Below are 20,583 nucleotides of genomic sequence, written 5' to 3' on the forward strand. Positions count from 1 at the left end.
ACACCCACTCCCAGAAGCCACACCCATCCCCAGAAGTCCCATCTGCCCTTTGCTTCCTTTTTTCTTTAGGGTAGATGACACCTCCCGTGTCTGTGTCCCAGTGGAGCAACCTCCGTTCTCCTTTCCCCAATCCAGGAGATAAAGGAGCAATATTCTGCTCTTTTCGCTGCTGTGAGAATAATCTGTAGCAAGACTCAGACTACTCTTGTTCTGTGGAAAACTTGAACTTGAATGTTGATTATCACCTCCACTGGCTTCATATGTTAGCAATAAAAACAATATCCTGTTCTGTACAGATTTTTTTCCCTTTTTGGTATGACAGTTATGCTATTTAACTCAGGTTGGACTGGAATTTGAAATCCTCCTGCCTCAGCATGGCAGGTGCTAGAAGTATGTATCGCCGCTCCCAGCCTCCAGTGGATCTTCACTCTTTTCATCCCTCAACTTTAATCTCTGTCTGGAATCGTGGATGGTTCCAGGGGTAGAAAGAGCTGAGGTCAGGCTGAGAGGGAGTGACTGTGCTCGGAAGATCCTTGTGCAAACGCCAAATGGTGTTTTCACATCTCACGGGATGGTCCTTGCTAGCAGACTCACAGAGAAAAGTGGCGCGGTCTAGTGATGTTTCTGTTGTGAACAGTCTCACTGGACTTAATGGAAACAAAGATGAGGCCTCAGTTGATAAAGTGCTCTGCGTGCAAGGACAAGGACCTGAGCTTGGATCCCGGAACCATGTAAATGCAGAGTATGCCTAGGAAGGTAGAAACAGTGTGTTTCCTGAGCCAGCTGCCTAGAAGACTAGCTTGAGGTATGGCTGAGAGGTTCTACCTCTATGTAGACCCAGCTGCAACCATTCACATACCCACACTCACATGTCAGCATGCATACATACCTACAGATGGGCATGGTACATGCACATGCATATGAAAAGAAGGGAAAGGCAGTCATGGTGGCATAAACATGAAATCCCAGTATTGGGGAGGTGGAGGCAGGAACATCCCTGAAGTTCCCTGGCCAACTAGTCTTGCTGAATTGTGAGCTCTGAGTTCAGTGAGAGACCCTGCCTCAATAAGTAAATAGAGAATAGAGGAAGATACCTAACATCAACTTATGGCTTCTCCATGTGTGTATGCACATGTACATACATACATGAACATGTATACACATATAACACATGTACAAATAACTAAGGATAATAAAAAAGAAATTTTATGCAACAGGCTATTTATATACATATAACTGGTTTCATTTCTTAATTCATTTTTTCAGGTATTTTTGGTTAACTGTTTTGTGCTGGTCAACACACATAAAAAAGACAAAATATATACCTGCCTTGACATAATATACTGTGAGAACTGCACACTACAAAATCAAATAAACAAAACACAACAGCAGCAACAACAACAACCCACAATACACTACACAACAGGCTATATGAGGTTCAGAGCATCCACTAAACCTAGCCGTGCCATAAAGGTAATACCCTAGCTTTGCTTGAAGGCTTTGACAGGGACATAAATGCCTAGTTTGCATTTTGCAAGATGGGTGGAAATTTGATAGCAAGCAGGATAAGGGCATTCTAGAGGTCTGGGAAGGTGGCGTGTAGAACACTGAGACAAAGAAACAGCAAGGCACTGCCCAGGGTGAGCAACATGTACATGTGGTTAGCTTGCTGGGTGGATGGAGAAGGAATGGAGCCACAAGGGGAAGAATCTTGAGGAAGAGCTTGGCTGTGACTCTGCCCATCAGGGTTTGCCATAATGATGGATGTGACCTCCATCCTGTAGATAAGGAAGAGAGACGTGCTCAGATTTAGATTTTGATGTAGACCTTGTAAGGCAACATCACGGGAACACAAGTTAGAGGAATTTGGTAGCATCTGAATTTGGATTTGGCAGACACAGCATGCAGGCCATGACAGTCTTCCTCCAAAGAGAGGTGAGACTTGAGGCCTGAACTAATGCTGCAGTGTGGAGAGTGATGGATACAGAGTGGATTGTCACCCTTGGAACGCAACACTGAGTAACCGAGTCCGTGTGAAGAACATGAGAGAGGAGGTGGTCCCCATGACTACGGCTTGGGTGACAGGGTAGCGCAGTGGTGAGACCGCTCAAGGTGAGAAGGACAGACAGGTCTTTGAGGAAAGCAGTGACCCACTTTGGACGTTTGCTGAATCTGTGGTCTTACAGTCTGGAAAGGCGTGGCTTTTCACTCAAATGACCTGATTTTCCACTTTACTTCCCCAACTGCTAACTGGGGTGCTGTTCCTTTGCCCCTAGCACCTTCGGTTTCCTTTTCTGCAAAGTGGGGGTGACATTGACTTGCAGGCTGCTTAGGAGAGGTGAAAGCGATAGTCGACACTGATTTCTGGACACAAAGCCAGTTCTTCTTCCAAGAGCAGATTGTTATTACCACGGTGTCTTCAGGCTCATTCCAAGTCAGAGAGGCCAGCAGAGAGGTTGAACACACAGACTTCACAGTCAAGGGAATGAAAACGAACAGAACTGGCCAGGGGCGCGCCTCTCCTAGACTCAATCACTAGGCAGTATTGAGAGCATGTATGTCTAAGAAGACAGACTTAGCCTTTGGCCCAAGGGTCTTAGTGTCTGCTGCACAAGAGAGGGATGGAAACCAAGGAGTTTCTAAAGAAGGGACCTGGACAAATCATATCTAGTGATGTGTGTGTGTGTGTGTGTGTGTGTGTGTGTGTGTGTGTGCGTAATACAACATGGACAGAAAGGAATGTAAAATGTTTTAGAAGTTGAGCATCAGATCTACCAAAATCTAGAATGTACTCAATATTCTGAGGGCACTTTCTTGTCCCTTTTAGTCTCTGTAGAACCCAAAAGTAGTTAAATCCTGATTTTTTTACACTGCCTCCTCTAGTTTTGCTTGTTTTTGTGATTTATAACTATGAGATCAGATGCTCTGCTTTTGTGTGTGTGTGTGTGTGTGTGTGTGTGTGTGTGGCTTATTTCACTCAATATATGTTAATGAGATGAATGCTCTCTCTTTCTCTATCTTTCTCTATCTTTCTCTCTCTCTTCGAGACAGGGTTTCTCTGTAGCTTTGGAACCTGTCCTGGAACTAACTCTTGTAGACCAGGCTGGCCTTGAACTCACAGAGATCCACCTGCCCCTGCTTCCTGAGTGCTGAGATTAAAGGTGTGCACAACCATCACCTGGATGAGATGAATTTTTCCTGTGTGTAACAGCAATTCATTCTCATGACAGATTTGGGTTCCATTGAATGAATGCAGTTGAGCCATTTTACTATTCATGAATTTGGGTTCTTTGCACAAGGAATGGTACTTCTGTGAACATCTAAGACATGTCTGTAGGGTGTAACCTAGGAGATGGAGTTACTGCATCAAGAACTTGTGTGTACCAATTGTAGTAGCTTCTTCCACTTATTTTTAAAAGGGATGTGCCAGTTTATTCTTGTCCCAGCAGGGCATGTGCGATCCAAATGAGCCACTCTGATGTTGCACTTCTGCCCATCTGATGATCATGCCTTGGTGTAGTCCTGGAGAATTTCTCTTTTCTGCTGGTTTATGAAGTTGACTCCTTTTTTCACATTGTTTTGCTATTGGCTGTTCCGTTTTATAATGAGCCCGTTGAAGTATTTGTCGCTTTTCCTATTGGCTTTTCCTTCTTTTGGAAGCATCAATATTGAACAAGAGAAATAATATTGAGGACCTGCCAAGAACTGGGATTACCATATAATAGCAGCTGTGCCCTATGCCCTCCTGAAGGTTGTGATTTTGAATTGTAGTGATGGGAGCAGCGGGCGGCTTTCCACCACCCGGCTAGCTTTACCCGAAATAATTATACAGAAACTGTATTCTTTTAAACACTGCCTGGCCCATGCCCATGAGTTTTAGCCTCTTATTGGCTAATTCTCACATCTTGCTTTAACCCATATTTAGTAATCTATGTAGCACCACTAGAGGTGGCTTACCAGGAGAGATCTTAACCTGCATCTGTCTCAGAGAGAAGAGGCATGGCGTCTGCCTGAGGTGTCTGCCTGACTCTGCTTTCTTTCTCCCAGAATTCTGTTCTGTCTACTCCGCCTACCTAATTTTCTGTCCTATTAATGGGCCAAGGCAGTTTCTTTATTAATCAATGAAAGTAGCACATAGACAGATGGCCCTCCTCCATCATTGAATGACTAGCTGTGTGTAGGAGGGGTGAGAGGCTGGACAGTGAAAGAGGGGGAGCCAGGAAACACCTATTGATGTGAACCTATTGATATGTGTGGACAAGTGGGAGGGAAAGTTGAGTCTTTTAAGGGAAATGTGACAACCAGTTGAGCAGAATCCTGGAATAGCCACTGTGCTCCGAGCTTGGAGACAGAAGTCATGTTAGAAAAAAAAAAAAAGAAAGAAAAAGAAGTCATGTTAGTACACTTATGGTCAAACTGTCTGAAAAACATAGACTTGGTGCTTGGCCCTGCAGATGCTGTAGGTTTGTCCTAGACACAACTTTGAAAAGCCAACTGTGGAGTACCATGTTTTGAAAGAAAGCTATAGGATTTGGTACTGGTAGCCAATTATTTGCATTTTGGCCAAGGAACAAATTAAAGAACAAGAAAGGAAAGTGAAAAAAAGATAAAGGGTGAGAAAATAAGATTGGGGAAGGTAATAAGAGAGTTAGGAATTTAAGATCCTAGAAATCTCCCTTCGCTCTTTTTCATTGTAGAATGGAAATTTCAGTGGACGCTGGCTGGACTCAAGATGAATTTAGGCCAACAAATGAAAAATAATATGAAGACTTAAGACTGTACGGGGGGAAATAAAATAAAGTACGGCTCATGGCAAAGCAAACTGGCTACAAAGTCAAAATATAATTATTGAAATCAAAATGTAAACTTTAAATTTTATTTTTTTCCAACAACTTTTAAAATGTGCTCCATGTTATGCTTTTGGTCATGAAATAAGATAGGTGTAAGTAATTAAACTAGATTGTTGTATATATTCTAGAATATTGAATTGTCAATGGTCCAGGCCACCTTCAATTTCTACAAGATCAAGCCTGTTGCTGGAGTAGTTGTGACTATTCAGTGAGGTCTGAGGGCAATGTCTGATATTTAGGCAATGGGGACTTGTAGAAGAATGGTTACAGACTTCTACCCTGAATGCCGTCATCTTGCGCTCACAATACCACCCCACTACTCACCAGCTATACCCTGGGCAAAGCTAGCTGAAGCCAGTCTCCTCCCCTGTATAATAGGCGAAGTACCAGTGCTTACTCAGAATTGCTTCCGAGATAGACTAATAAGAGTAAAATACTTGGAATAGTTCAAACAACACTGTAGATACTCAATAAATGTTATTCTGAAATATAGCTTGTTTTGTCATATCCTCTGTTAAAGGCACATACAATTTTAAATAGACTATTAAAGAATATATATGTTATATATTACATATATATATATATATAATTTTGTTAAGTTTCGGTACAGTTAAGTTACAGTTCTCTTGAGCTTTATTCAATTAAAAATCACTGGCCACTTCTTCCTCAGTGCATAAAATGTGCTCTGTGTCATAAGATCATGCTTGAGACATGGCTTCTACTCTCCGAGTGCTCAAGCTTTGGGCTCTTTTCCTATTGGTCTGTTTTCTTTGGATAATACTTGGTCGATGCTGAGAAACAGCTGAGAAGTTAATTGAAAGTAGATTCTCATCACAAGTGAATGGTAGTGACATTAAGGACAGGGGAGGCTGGGATCACACCTCATCTTGACAATAATGAGCTTAGCGCAGGACACCAGAAAGATCTGCTGTATTGTCCAGAGCTACAGGTAATAAGATGGATGGGGGCAGATAGGTACGCTGTTAAAATATCTGACATTCAAGGGATGACCCTAGGATAGTACTGACTCTTTGAATTGTGTACGACTGATCTTATATGTAACTGATTTCCTCACTTGAGTGACAGGCTCAGTACCATCTTGCTGAGTTGTCAGAACGGTTAAATCAACAAATATTTGTAAAGATGCTTTATGAACCATAAGATGCGGTGCACCTGCGGTTTGGCACGATTTAAGTGCTCTTCTGTTTGCATTGCTGAAGACTGATGGCTCAACAATGAATATTTATAATAATGTAACTTTAAGAGGATTACAGGGGACCTTATTCTCTGTAGAGTAATCTCTAGTCTGATAATGGATGGTTAACTTCCTTCAGAGATTAGTTCAAAAGAAAAAAATTATGGCTGTAAGATAGAATAGAGATGGGACAGGTTAATGGGAAGAGCTGAGGGTACAGTTAACTGGTGCAGAACAGAATAGGGCCTGGGGGGTCATTGTGACGTCTTCAGGGCTTTCCTTCATTTAGTCCCCAATTGAGAGGAGGGAATTGACAGCTCAGACTTGGAAGTCAGACCCCAGTCAAGATCCCTGCTCTATCCTTTCCTAGACACAACTTAGCAAAACCTCTTAGCACCAGTTCTCTTAGATCCAAAGGAGCGTCAGTCACTTGCCTGACCAAGTTCTGAGTGTTAGAGTCGACACTGTCAAGTTTCCCCGACAAGTAGCTGTTGTCTTCTGATTACACATTGTCAGATTTCAAGGCAAATCGAATCACACACCTGCTGAGGAGGAATATGGAGAGCCCAGATACCAACAACACTTCACTGAGGGGGAGGCTTCGCGCCAGGATCCAGTCCAAAACATTACACGTGTATTGATCTCATTGGATCTCTGAAAGTAGCAGAGGCCCTTCTGTGTACCCAGTGATTCCCACTGAAGTTCAGTCGGTAGTGCCAGCTCGGGCAAGGTCACCAGCAGGTTTACAATCCTTAGCATTGATAACTTGATCTCATTTCCTTTGTTCCTGAATTATTCCTGTTCCTCCCAGGTCAGTAGAGCGGTGTGGGGAGGAAGGTAACAGGACTGACTGTCCCATGGGAATCGTTTCTTCCAGTGGGTATTTGCTGTTGGAATCAGCACCATTTCTGTTGAGAGTCATGGAAGAGACCCCTGTACTCATCGGTCACCCAAACTTTTTTTCTTTTCAAATTATACTTTAAATTTATTCTTTGGCCATTTCATGCATATGTACAAGGTATCTAAATCATATCCACCCTCCTTCCCTCCAGCTCTTCCGATGCTTCTCCCTCCCAACTTAATAGACCCTTAACAAGCAAGCAAACAAACAAACAAATAAACAAACCATCATGCCTAGTTTGTGCTGTTCAAATGTGCACAAGTGTGGCGCTAATCACTGGAGGCAGGGGCAGTGTATTAGGACAGCCACCTCCTAAAGAAAAATGACTCTCCCTCCCCCAACAGTTGTCATCTGCCAACAGCTCCTGTCCTAGCTAGCTTGTGACAAAGACAGTGTCTGAAGCCAGCTTGGGGAGGAAAGGGTTTTTCTACGCTTTGGGTCATAGTTCATCTCCAAGGGAAGCTAGGGCAGGAACTCAAGGAACTCAGAGAAAATGAAGTAGGGACCTTGGAGGACGCTGCTGATGGCCTTGCTCAACTTGCTTTGTCTACAAGCCAGGCCCAAGTGCTCAGGGGTAGCACCACCCACAGCGGGCTGGGCTTTTTCATATCAACTATCAATTAAGAAGATTAGCACTCCCTCAACATACACACATCCCTTATTCACAGAGCAACCTTATGGAGGCAATCTCTTAATTTAGGTTCCTTTATACCAGGTAACTTTAGTCTGTGTCAACTTGACAAAATCAAACAAAACAACTCACTATCCCCCCAAAAACAAACCCAGTCTAGCTCCCCAGCTGGGGGGGGGGTGGAAGCCTTGGAAGGCCTGCCTTACTCCATGCTGGAATTTTTAACTGACTTGATCTTGAATAGGTCTTGTGTAGGTAGCTATGGCTGCTGTGAGTTCGTGTGTATAACAGCCATGTCCTGCAACTTTTGAGCCTGTTGTGAACCCTCACTGAACTTCGCTTTTTGTACAATGTAATAATTATGCTTCTTATAAAAAACTGCAGAGCCAATCCTGGCACTGTCTCCAATTCTAATCTCTGTTCCTTACTCCTGTTTAAGAAGTTGGCTGGCACTGATGACAAAGCCTTAGGCATAGTTTTACATTTTTAAGCCAGTAGGATTCTTGGTCATTTAGCATTTTCGCATTTTAAATGGGATGCTTCCCCACAAGATGTAGGACTGACCCCTTTGAGAGGGCATTGGGGTATTCACTTTAGAGGGGCTCTTTAGTTTCTATGCACTGCTTGTAATGAAGATAGGCTTATCACGTCTGTCTTGTCATTATTTGGCATCTCTTGTCCAGATATGTGCACTTAGAACACAGTCCCTTTAAGAACCGCAAGCCATCAGTAAAAAATAACCTAGAGCAGCTCAGGTTACTGCCAGGCCTCAGAGACTTCAGGCGGTCAGGTTGCTTCTGTCCAGCTTCCATTGTAGGGGTGCAGGGAGAGCATTCTCTGCCCCAACAGAGGAGGTGCCGTGCATTGGTGTGTGTTCATATGTCCCTATCTTTTGTGGACCCTCAAGGGGACTTGTTTTCCTCTGGGCATGACTCCTCCTTTGGTGTGGAAGACTTCCTGAGTGGGTTCCTTACATTGCTTTAAGTTCATTGGAGCCCTGTTTTAGGACCTGAGGGTATGAACCACTCTTTGCTATAATCTTGGGTTTTGTATTATTTCATTGAAAACAGAAATGGAAAAAAAATTGAATCCTATCAAAACAATCACACCTCTGCCCCAGGTGAGAATGTGGTTGAATAGGGAGAAAATGTCATGCCAGGACACACCCTTGTCCTTGGACCCCAGAACCTGTCTGCACGTGCCTACTCCTGATGGCCTTTCTGTGGAGGCTTGGCTTTCTGAACGGGGCATAGCTGTGGGATCCAAGAATAAGTAGGATCTGATGCTCCATAAAGATCAAACAAACAAAAACAAATGAACATAAACGGAGTGAACTCCTTAAATTAGGTCCAGTTTTTCAGCTGTGGAACAACAGGGAGAGGCGATAAGAGACATTACTATGCATGACATGAAACCAAGACCCATCTAGGTGTCTACCATCTGGGGCCTTGTCTCGAGGATGATGCCTGAGAGCTAGTTGCGAAGGATGGGATTTTAACTGGTAGGTAGCATCTGTGAGTCACCCCATCTCTCCTCTTATGTAGAAGGAGGGTGAGGCCCGGAGAGGGTAAGTGACTTATGGGAAGTCACTCAGCTGGTTAGAAGTAGATCTACACACGCAGTTCAAGTACACACATCACTCCTCTCTGTCATGAAAATACAGTCAGATTCAGTCAGGATCTCTTCCAGCCCCAACTCGTATCTATAAATGGGAATTGTACTGCATGGCACACTGGATTTATAAGGTATTACAAAGATTTGCTAAGTGAGCATGGGGAGAATACTTTCAAAAGCCACTAATTTAATGGATTGGTACTTATACACACACTCACGTGTATGTGATGATATAGGCATATGGTACCATCTCTAATACTTGGCTAAAATTTTAAGGGGAACAAATAAATGAAACCCAGGTTCTGTTTTAGAAACATGAAACCCTCCGAAGTTTCTGGAGTATAGAGAGAAGAGCAACTTAGGGCAGTTGACCCGATGGCTTTGTTGACCGACTCTATGAATACCCTTCCCTGAAAATCTCAGCCCATCTTGGAGTTGTCCTGACCCAGATGTTGTGGATCCAGTGGAAAGCAATTCATGATTGCAAGTCGTCGAAGAGAAATGAACTGTAACTACTGCTCAGATACTGCCTAGTGCTAGCATTCCTTGTCCATATAGTACCTCTGGTGTAGTTAAGGAGATAGTTCATATACATAAGAGCTGACTTAAACATTGTCTCCCCGTGGTGACGAAGACCAAAGGCTGTGCACTGCAGGTGATGACTAGAATAGACCCATTTTTAATGCAGTTTACGCATAGAAGTTTAACCATCCTTGTAATTATTTCAAGCTCGAGTCTTCCCTATAGACGTGCACTCAGACTGGCAAGGCATACGCATGATGTTCTTCTATTTGTAGCGCATTGTTCTCTGTAATAACACGGGCTGGAGAGTTAAACATTATTTTTATGACTCTCAGTTATACCATTTGCATTAATCTTTATATGCCTGCTTTATTTCACTTGATCGTTATTAGAGAAGGCGCAGAAGCTGTAATTAAAGTAGTAGTACCTGACAGATAGGAGGTCAAATGTTACTCTCCCACAGAATGCAGATCTGAGACGGGAACCTCAGAGCTGAGGTTTCCTCTCGATTTCTGTGTGCTTGCTGCTGTAGTCTCTGTCTCCACGTCATGCTGGCTGGTTTACCTTCCCCATACATCCAGTCCTTCACTCCCAACATGGCGCTCCATTGTGCAAGGGGACAGGACTCTTAGTGAGTTTGCAGCCTTAGACAGTAGGCAGGGCACGTATGTTAATCTGTAGTCATCTATAGTCAGAGACTTCAGTAGCTCTGGAAAATCGAGTGTTCAGAGAGCTTATTGGAAGGTGATGCACTGGGACTGTCACATGATCCTCAGAGGCTGCATAGAGTACTTTCTGCCCCTTTTAAGAGTAAATCTGTGGCTGGGCGGTGGTGGCACACGCCTTTAATCCCAGAACTTGGGAGACAGAGGCAGGTGCATCTCTTCGACTTCAAGGCCAGCCTGGTCTGTATAGTGAAATCCACAACAGCCAGGAGACCCTGTCTTGAAGAAAAAGGGAATTCTTCTGTTGCATGTTTGTAGTGTAAACATGGTCATCGCTTCCCTGTGCTGAGCGCATTCTCCATAGGTGCCTGATGCTACAGCAGGGCAAACTTTAGCAATCTCAGTTTAACATCACTCCTTGTAAAATTGAGAGCACAAGAGCCCCAGAGGTTACATCATTGCATAATGTCATGGTTAGCTTTCTGTTGCTGGGATAGAACCCCCATAACTAAAGGCGACTTGGGCAGGAAAGGTTTTGTTTCTTTTATACATCACAGTTCATCAAAGGAAGTCAAGGCAGGAACGTGAGGCAGGAACCCGGAGGCAGGAGCTGCAGCAGGACCATGGACGACTGCTGCTTAATTGTTTGCTCAGCTTGTTTGCGTATACATTTTCGGACCACTTGCTTATGGGTGGCCCCTCCTACACGAACCGCTAATTAAGAAAATGTCCTGTCGCTTGCCTACAGGAAAGTCTTACGGAGGGAGGCATTTTCTCAATTATGGTCCCTTCTTCTCCATAACTCTATCTGTGTCAAGTTGGCCACGAAGCCAGCCAGGATACCCGATGTAATAGTTTGCTCTGAGACCATAGGAAGAGTGATAACGTCAGTGCAGAGTACTATCGTTCAATCTACATGGGTTGCACTCTGCTGGGAGCTGGAGGGGAACTAATGAGTACAGTTGCCTTTGATATCAGGAAGTTCAAAAGCAAACAGGCTGCTTAGACAGAAGAGTTAATAATCACAACAGCATAAGCGAGTCCTGATACAAGACTACATGTGCCAAAACCCAGAGCTGTGGAAAGGTTTTTTACAAAATAGTTTCCATTGTGTGTGCGTGCGTGCGTGCGTGCGTGCGTGCGTGCGTGCGTGTGTGTGTGTGTGTGTGTGTGTGTGTGTGTGCATGTTCTGTAGCCTCTGTGTGGAGGAAGTCAGTAGACGGCTTTCACGAATCTGTTCTCCCCTTCCACCGTGTATGTTCTAGAGTTTGAACGCAGGCCCTCAGGGTTTCTGGCAAGCGTCTTTATCTGCTGAACTATCTCTGGCCGCTTTGAGATTTTTAGCGAAAGTCATGCCATAGACAGATTTGTGATTCATTAAACCCACCCTTGGCTTTGTACATTTCTGGATGGTGCAGTTTGGGAGGACGTAAGGATGAGTATTATGCTCACCCAAAGAGAAACAGCGAAAGCTACAACTGAGGTCGCTGCAGTGGAGTTAGAAGACAGACTAAAGGAAACTTGATAAAAATTGACTGCTGTGGTGATTACATGTGGGAGCTGAGGGTTAAGACTGGGATGATGGTAACTCTCACTGTTCACCTTTGGTACATGAGTGTTTGGCCTTATCACAGGAAATGAGATACGCGATGAAGAGTGTATGTGTGTGTTCGCATGCGTGCGCGCACGCTTTTCTAGGTACATTACAGGTTGAAAGAGAAGACAGTAACTTAATTACATTCAGTAAGTAATCATATTTGCCACATTAGGAAAAACAGCTAGTAAACACTGAAACTTTTCAAAGCTACAATAAAAAAAATTTGAAAACAAAAATCTCACTGAGATTCTGAGGCTGACGGGCAGATAACCCTACAGTACAAATGGATATTTCACCGTCCTCTGTTAAGCATGATATATCGAACTGGAATGTATTTTCCCACTTTTGATATATTTAACATGTGTAAAAAAGACTTCCTCGTGTGGTTTTTCATGAGTGAGATATAGGATTATCGTAGCCTTTCTTTGTGGTGATAGATATCCAGGGTAATACTTCTCGAGGAGGAGGAATTTCTTTCTTTCTCAATTAGAGAAGTTTTAATTCATCATGACACAGAGGGTGTGGTGTGGCAGCTTAATGTCACTGACATCATGGAGACTAGGAAGTGGGTGGGGGGAATACATCCTACCAGGTCGTCTCATCTGTCCCATCTGAACCCTCGGTTTACTAAATGACGTCACTCACCATCAAGGCAGACCCCTCCCACCAGCTAACTCTGTCTGGAAACTCCTCTACAGAGACAACCAGAACTATGTCTTGCTAATAGCCTAAGCATCAATCAACCCCAGCGAGGTTAACCATTCCAGGAGGAACTTAAATATGGCTTCTGGAGGGTCTAATGCTAACAAGGGATTTATTCTCCTATTTTGTATTACTTTTATGCTATGCTGGTTTATGTCTCGCTCCGTGCCTCCAGTTCACTACAGGTAGTTAAATAACCTGATTTTAGGTTAGAGAGCTTGTGAATTTGGCTATGTGTCAAAAGATGAAATCGATTGCTTTATTGATTGTACATTTACATTTAAAACATTCAAGCTATGTTTTCCCTTAAGATTTATTTTTTATTATTTATTTATATATTAACTTATTTTTATGTTGAAACAGAGTCTTACTGTATATCCCTGGCTGGCTTGAAGCTCCTTATGTAGACCAGGCTGGCCTGGAGCTCATTATGTGGACCAGGCTGGCCTGGCCATAAACTCACAGAGAACCTCCTGCCTCTGCCTCTTGAGTACCAGGATTAAATGTATATACTACCAAGCCCAGCTGAAGATTGATTGATTGATTTTATGTGCAAGAGTGTTTTGCCTGCATGTAAGCCTGTGTATCACTTGAATTCCTGGTACCCTTGGAGGCCAGAAAAGGATGCCAGTTCCCTTGGAACTGGAGTTATGGATAGTTGTGAGCCACCATGTGGGTTCTGGGAATCAAATTTGGGTCATCTGGAAGAGCAACTGGTGTTCTTAACCACCCAGTCATCTCTCTAGCCTGGGTGGTGTTTTCTTTAAGCTCTTAATTGTCGTACCTAATGCAGGAAGTGATGTCACAAATTGAAATATAAAACTCATCATGATAGTGTAGTTTCTGATTTAAACTAAGCAAGTTCCCATTTCTCACAGGGATAAAAAAATGTTTTGCTGGTAGCAAATTTAATATTGGATATGGAATTATTAAAACCAGGAATGGTGAAGGAGCCAATTTATGGGACACAGTCTTGTTCCCTGTGTTGACAGTTGCCGTGTCTGTGTGATTGGAAAAAGGACTTGCAAAAGACTTGACATTGGTAGACCTGTCTAGGCATAGACAGACTAGCATGACCATAGGCTGTCAGGTGTGTGAAGTACAGTGGCACCTGGTTATTTCTGGGCACTTTAGCTTGCTCTGAGCTATTTAAAAGGCAAGAGCTGTGTAAAATTAGTGAAATCATTTCGGCTTCTGAGTCATTAATTTATGGAACATTCTCATTTTGATAAAGGGGACTATGTCTCAACTGATTATTTTTTCTGTTTCTTAAATTTTCTTTGTTGTATATTATATATGTGTATGTGTGTATGTATATATACATGTGAGCTGTTTGCTCGGGAATGCTGGAATGGATGAATGGAATGATGGAAGTGCAGGCCTGTTTCTTCAACACCGCTTACAGATTCTCTACCAGGGCACCAGTGAACATTTCCATTTAGGTTCTGTAAAGTAGGCCACATGCTGTTGACACGTATGCATAGGAGAGAAATTCGAGCCCTCTGTGAGATCTTTGAACTAAAAATAATTTTCACCTGTATTTATAGCCCTGTTATCATACTTGAGGAAAGTGGTGGAGAACTTACCCGTAGAGGAAGATGTCATCTTAGCTGTTTCAGAGAAGTCAGACTCCTCTAAATAAAAGCCCAGAATACACTGTCAAAGTTACAGCCTTGTTGCTAAGAGGTTTTCCCTGGTTGCGTGGGCAGAAGAGTCAGTAACTTTGGGTACCAGAGATGGACTGCATCCCAGACCCATATTCTTTGGCTGACAATTTGCATGGTAGCAACGGAAATCTGTCCATTATTAGGAAAGCATTGTTAATTAAGGCTAGCAAGGTGGGCAGAGCAAGCCAGCAAGGTGTTCAAATTCCGAAGCTGAATTTTAGGCTCTGTCTTAGACAGCTTCCTGCATTGTTCACTGTGGTGGATCATTTGCTTAAAGGAAACTTGAACGGGAACATTTTTAGATATTTAACTAGAAAATATGCCCAAATCCAGCCTTTGCTGATCTGCAAATTCTGTGAAGGACCCGTTCTGCCGGGTAGCATGCTGTGCATATGTTTGAGTAGGAGGGGAAAAGAACAGATGACTTGAAAACTATTAAAATTGTGACAAATGTAAAAAGTTATTTTCCTCCTCATAAAAGAATAATAATAAAAAATAGCCTAACCACCCAGGCTTTCAGTCTCCATTAATATCTCGTTTCTTGCTCAGTTAAGATAGTTGCATATCTCACTTAATTTGTGCACCCATTTGTTGAACAATTATAGTGCTTATGCATTATTAATCTTAATTAGCATGTAATATTCCACATGTAGCAGGTGTATGTAACACACACCGTAATTATTTCTATAAATGATCCAACCACTTCTGAAAAAATCATAACCGCAAAGACAGTGGGCAAAGTGTCAGTTTCTTTGGTGCACCTTGTAATTAGGCTTTGTGCTTTTTAAAAACATGTTTTCGACAGACAAAAGATGCCCAACTGCAGTTTGTATTATTTTCCTAACATTGATTTAGAAAGCAGTCAAGACCATGTATCTCTGGACTACTTGAGACGAGTGTTTTTGGGTGTGCTCTAAGCAGGAGTTGTCCTTTGAAGGCTGTTTATGAGCTAGCTGGCTGGTACTGGTTTGATGCTGTTAAAGTTATGCTAAAATTTACTAAGCAGCTTGTTAAGGTTTGAGCATTTTTAAAGCAAGCACTCCCGGTTGTGTCTGTTGAACTTAAACTCAACCACTTACTGTGGCACATTGACTTCAGGTCTGTTGTAAGAAAGTCTAAATGTAGGCTGTTGAATAATCCCTTTGAGGGCCCTGTGACTATTTTTATGCCTGGATATGCGTCATCAGTGGGTATTTTCTCCGGTGACTCGCTTACATCAGGTCTCCTTCCATACATTCTACCAGCGAGTGACTTATGATTGATGGGAACCACGGCTCTTGTTTAGCCTTATCTGTGACCTCAGCGAATGGACAACAAGAATTTCCAGGCTGTTAAATTCCCTGCATGCCTGAAGACAGGGGCTCACGGTGTTGATCAAGGCAGGTAGTGAGGGGTGTCATTCACCAGTGATGACGGGGGAGGGACAAGAGAAGAAAAGGGAGGGAGAAAGAGGGGAAGGGAGGGGAATTCCTTTTGTGGACTGCAGCAGCCCTGGCTCAGCTAGTTCCTTAGCCCTCCTCCTTGGCTGCCTGTGGGGAAAGGTGCATTTCCGGGACCTGAGAAAGTAGATAGTTAGAACCTTGCTGTGGGCAGCGGGTGGTTAACTCTGGGGTGGATCTTAGAGCAGCATGGGATTCTTTTAAATTAGTTGAGGGGTTGCTTTTCAAATCGACCCGATTTATCCATGAGCAATTGGATTATTTTTTTTTTTTATCATGAATAAGAACAGAGGCTTTAAAACTTAAGATGTCCAGGAGGCACAGCAGAGTGATGGGAATTTTGTGTTGTGTTTCGTCTGACGATATTTGGCTATCCATCTGGTGCTATTTTTTTTTTTACCTGCATCTTATTTTGACAAGCTATGGAAAGAACTGTGCATGTGTGTCTCTGTATGGAAATGAATTAATGAATTATAACTAACACACAGGAATGTTTTTTTTCATTTCCTTCCTTTCCCACATTGTTTTCCTTTCACACGTGTGTAAGATGACTACAGAGAGATTGGTCCCAGCATCTAAGTAACTATATGTGCTGCTGTCTCCCAAGTGGTTGCTGTCTGTCTGTCTGTCTGTCCATCTGCCTCCCACCGCTTCTTTGCTTCTCTCTATCTTATCTTACTCTCCTGATCATTTCCTCCAGTGCTACTTGTTTGCAGAAGCAATGACTGACTTCCTGTGGAGTGAAGGGAGGCGGGGCTTGAGCAGGTGGGTGGGCGTCATATGTGAGTCAGGGGCTCTCTATATATGGTGATTTTTCTAGTCATTAGTTTGGTTTCTTTAAATGACAGACAAAATTAAAACATTCCTTTCACTGTAATGCAATTATAACATTTACTCATTTAGGTAGAATTAGTTTTCTGTTTTTTTTTTTTTTAGGATGACTTTCATCATGAAAAGAAATTACTGATTTTGCTTACCAATTTTATTATCCTCCCACTCCCAAATAAGGACATTTTCTCTTAATGAAGCATTACCAGTATTACTACAACAACTGTCTTGATGGTTTGCCTCCTCAGAACCAAATTAGGAGATAATCCCAGACTCTGGTACCCTGAAAAAGATGTGTGGGGTGAAGAAACCATCGTGGATGCATTGTGTTCACAGAGCTTTTGCTTCATTCTTCTCCTCGAAGTGGGCATGGGACATTTTGTAACTATTTTTGTAGCTTCCTTTCAAAGGAGCTCTCCTCCTGGTAAAAATCTATCTCCTGTCAAGTCATATTGTTTCAGTTTGCGACATTTACAATTCAAATGACTGAAGGAGAAAGAGCGAAATGAGTGCCATTGCAAACCTCACCTGCAAAAACACTTTTCTTGCCTTTTGAAAACTTGCTCCTTGGATAAGCAGCATGACTCACAGCAAGCGATTTATCACTTGAAATTTGTGAGAGATTGAAATTCAGAGCTATGCCTTTTGAGTCAGTGGTAATATAATGAATTAAGCTTTTTCCTACCGCATCTGTTTAGAAGGAGATCATTAAGGCATGGGTGAGACCCATTGTTCGTTGATTTCATTTTAGTATGCCCTCGGAGCCACTGGCAGCTCAGTTTGCTTACTGAAGAGTGACATTGTGTGCAAAGAGGCATGTGGGGCTTAGCTGAGACTCTTCCACTCTCCTCTGCTCTGGGTTATGGGGATGTTATGAGGAGGTACCCAGTTCTCCCTTTCTTTAAAATGCATGTAGTCTTTCATGTGGAGGAGTGTGAGGGCAGAACCAAACACGTAGGAGGATTATGTATTCTTCATTAAAAAAATATATTTCACAGAAGATTGTAATTTGTGTGGGAGAGAAATAGCTGCTTGTCCCTTGACTGCATTGTGCTTATTCCATAAGAGCTGAGTGAGTTTGGGCAGGATAGCCTCGTTTTGGTAATCTGATGACTGCCTCGGTTTGGAGAAGAGAATGTAATTTTGAGGCCACATGCTGATGGGTAAGAGTAATTGTTCTCTTTTTGGCAGCGCTTAGCATAGAATCTGCTTTGGCATTTTTGTAACTATGTATGCAAATCTATCTCCCCCCTCCCACCCCAGCCTGCCTTTCTCTCTCCATGTATGTTTATTTCTGGAATCTTCAGTATTGCAAAACTCTAAAGGTGTAAGACATAATGATATGCATTTGATGTGCAAACCTGAGTTTGAGCAAGATCTTGGCTGCAAGTGGCCTTTCTGCTAAAGCAGATCCTGCACCCTGAGTGGATGTCATTGTATACTTGGTTTCTATGGAGACACTTTTATTGCTTGTAGATAGATGATCAGTCTGGGTATAGGGTAAGCTTGGGTCAGAGCCGCTGATGGGGGTTTCTGGTTAATGTGTGCTTCTTGCTGGAAGAGGAGCTCAGGGGAAGAACACCAGAAGGTTCTGTGTTCAGCTGCTAGCCCCTTGTCCCCAGAAGCAATCCACTGACTAAGCTTCGTGTTGTTTGTACAGAACCATGAGGAAACCTACAACACGGAGGTCCTATAACAACTTTCTTAAATAAGGGCACTTGACTCTTACGTAGTATTTGGATGAACAGAAACCCCTCAGAGGCACCTACGGAAAGCGATGCCTGTGTCAGGAAGCCGAAGTGCCAGACAAATCGGAAGGGCCGACTTATGATGGAGCTCATGGGGGGGGGGGGGCGGGGGCGTTATATTTTGTTTGGTATTTGATGCTTCTGCTGTGTGAGTTTTCCTTGGTGATTTAGGATTCTTGGCTCTTCACATCAAGTCATTGCACAGATAAGACCCAGGAGGCACTCTAGACGGACTCTATTGGAAATTGCCCATTCTGTCCACAATGGTTCAGGGGCAGGCCCACTCATAAGATCTTATCTGTGAGGGTTGAGGAGCTGAAAAGCTCTCAGCTCATGTGTCTGATGTCACCAAGAGTGGGAAGACTCCTCCTGTGGCCCCGATAAGGGTAACGAGCTGGTAATTGGTTGAGGTTGTGTCTGACCCCGAGTGCATTATCTTAATCATCCTATGACAAGGATTGGCAGAGCCCCCCCCCCCCCCACTGATGTTTAGATAGACCAGGATGTACTTAGATTTCTATAGCAAGATGTCATCATTTAAGCCAGGGCGGGGGTTGGAACTCCTGCCCAGTGATGGCTTTGGGGAAATATTTTCATAGGGCAGAGAGGATTAGGAGGTGAGTGGGGGAGACACGAGGCAGGTGGAGTAGATGGGCCAAGTACACTCTTACTGGAAATATTATTTTGTACTCTTTTTTTTTCTTCAATTGGAGAAAGAGGAATTGCGTGGAGCTGAAAAAAAAAACCCTTGGATCTAACTGTTCTGAGATTTGAAAGTAGGGTTCTAGAGCAGGTGCTGGGGTTCAGGGAATTGCACCAAGGACATTCTTCTAAGTCCACTGAAGTTTGATGACACTACTCACTTGCCTTAAAAAAGTTAAGACAGCTGCAAGGAGTCACCTGTCACCCTGTGCCGAGGGGATTCCTGCCCCATCTCAGACCGAGTGGCTTCCTTACTCGGCTTGCAGTTCACTTACTATAGAATGCCATGCAAAACTTGCCCTTTCTAAGCCTTTGTTTTCCTTAACTGATTAAAATTTCCTCCCATGGAGATTTATAGGTATGTAAATAACGGATTGCCCACAAATGTCTCATTTCCTATAAAACCATACTCTTGTGCCAAGTAGGTAAGGCCAGATCCCCAATTGGTTTCTTGTGTTATTTAGATTAGTTTATGTGTGTGAAGAGGTAGGTAATTCATAAGGGCACACGGCCTAGTCCAGTAAAGAATTTATCTTCTTCCTGGAGGAATACATTATGAACGGCTGGGAACATACAGTATGAGCTGTGAGAAAGGATCTGAGTATTTCACAAGTACAAGACACAAGGCAAAACGTCTGCCCTTAAGAAACCTCAGTCTAACAAAGTCTCAAACTTGATTAAAACAGAAGACTGGGACACAAAGTCAAGTTCAAGAAATGAAGGAGAATGGAATTCTAAAATGGGCGTGGAGCAAGGACTTCTCTGTGCAGATGGGAATATGGGCACGGGATGGTAATTGGAGCTTTGCCCTGACTTTCGACTAAGGGAAGACTTGAAGGGGACCTAGTAACTTACAGGTGTAAAGATTTAGTCAATGCATGAGAGCCACGTGAGGAATTGGGGCAAGGTCTCGCCAGTGCAGACCAGCTTTTCCCATTTGAAATGAGTAGCTGAAGCAAAGTTTTCTCTTTCCTGTGGAAAGCCTGCCTCCAAGGGAGAGAACAGGGTACCTTTACCACTGTAAAGCACCCGGGCCCTGGAGAACCTGCGCCTTTAAAGGCCGGTCATGCTTCCTAGAAGAGAGGCCTCTTTGTCACCAATGTAGGACACATTGGTGACTGTCTCTGGTGGCAAAGGCTTGCCTGAGCGTCCCACTTGAGGCTCTGCTGTCCCCACTGGGATGCTTGGATTCCTCTCTGATCTTTGTTCCTTCTTTGCAGTCTCTTTTTGGGGACCAGGGTAAAGCCTCACCTCTCGGAGCCTGGTGTAAGCTCTGGAATTCTATTCTGGTTGTAGGGGAGCTATACTGAGCAGCAACTTTCCGACATTCTCCTCTTGTTTGTTGGTGGGAACTCATCTCTGTTGGAAAGAGCTAAAGGAATAGGAAAGCTGAGCTTGGAATCCAGGGAAATGTCCCATCCTAAGACTGGGAAGGAAAGTAGACTACAAAGAGGCCGGGGAGGGGTGGAAGCCAAAGAGAAAACAGTAATAGGATGGGTGGTTTTCAGAGTCCTCAATTCCT

The 20,583-nt window shown here is 43.3% G+C and overlaps 1 protein-coding gene across 4 annotated transcripts in view; it reads left to right on the top strand.

Annotated features, from left to right (window-relative positions):
- The window catches only part of Hivep2 (HIVEP zinc finger 2), a 191,077-nt gene that overhangs the window by 44,134 nt on the left and 126,360 nt on the right, over nt 1-20,583 (top strand). The window lies entirely within an intron of this gene.

This window comes from Arvicola amphibius, chromosome 8, assembly GCF_903992535.2.
Source record: "Arvicola amphibius chromosome 8, mArvAmp1.2, whole genome shotgun sequence".
Taxonomy (NCBI): Eukaryota; Metazoa; Chordata; class Mammalia; order Rodentia; family Cricetidae; genus Arvicola; species Arvicola amphibius.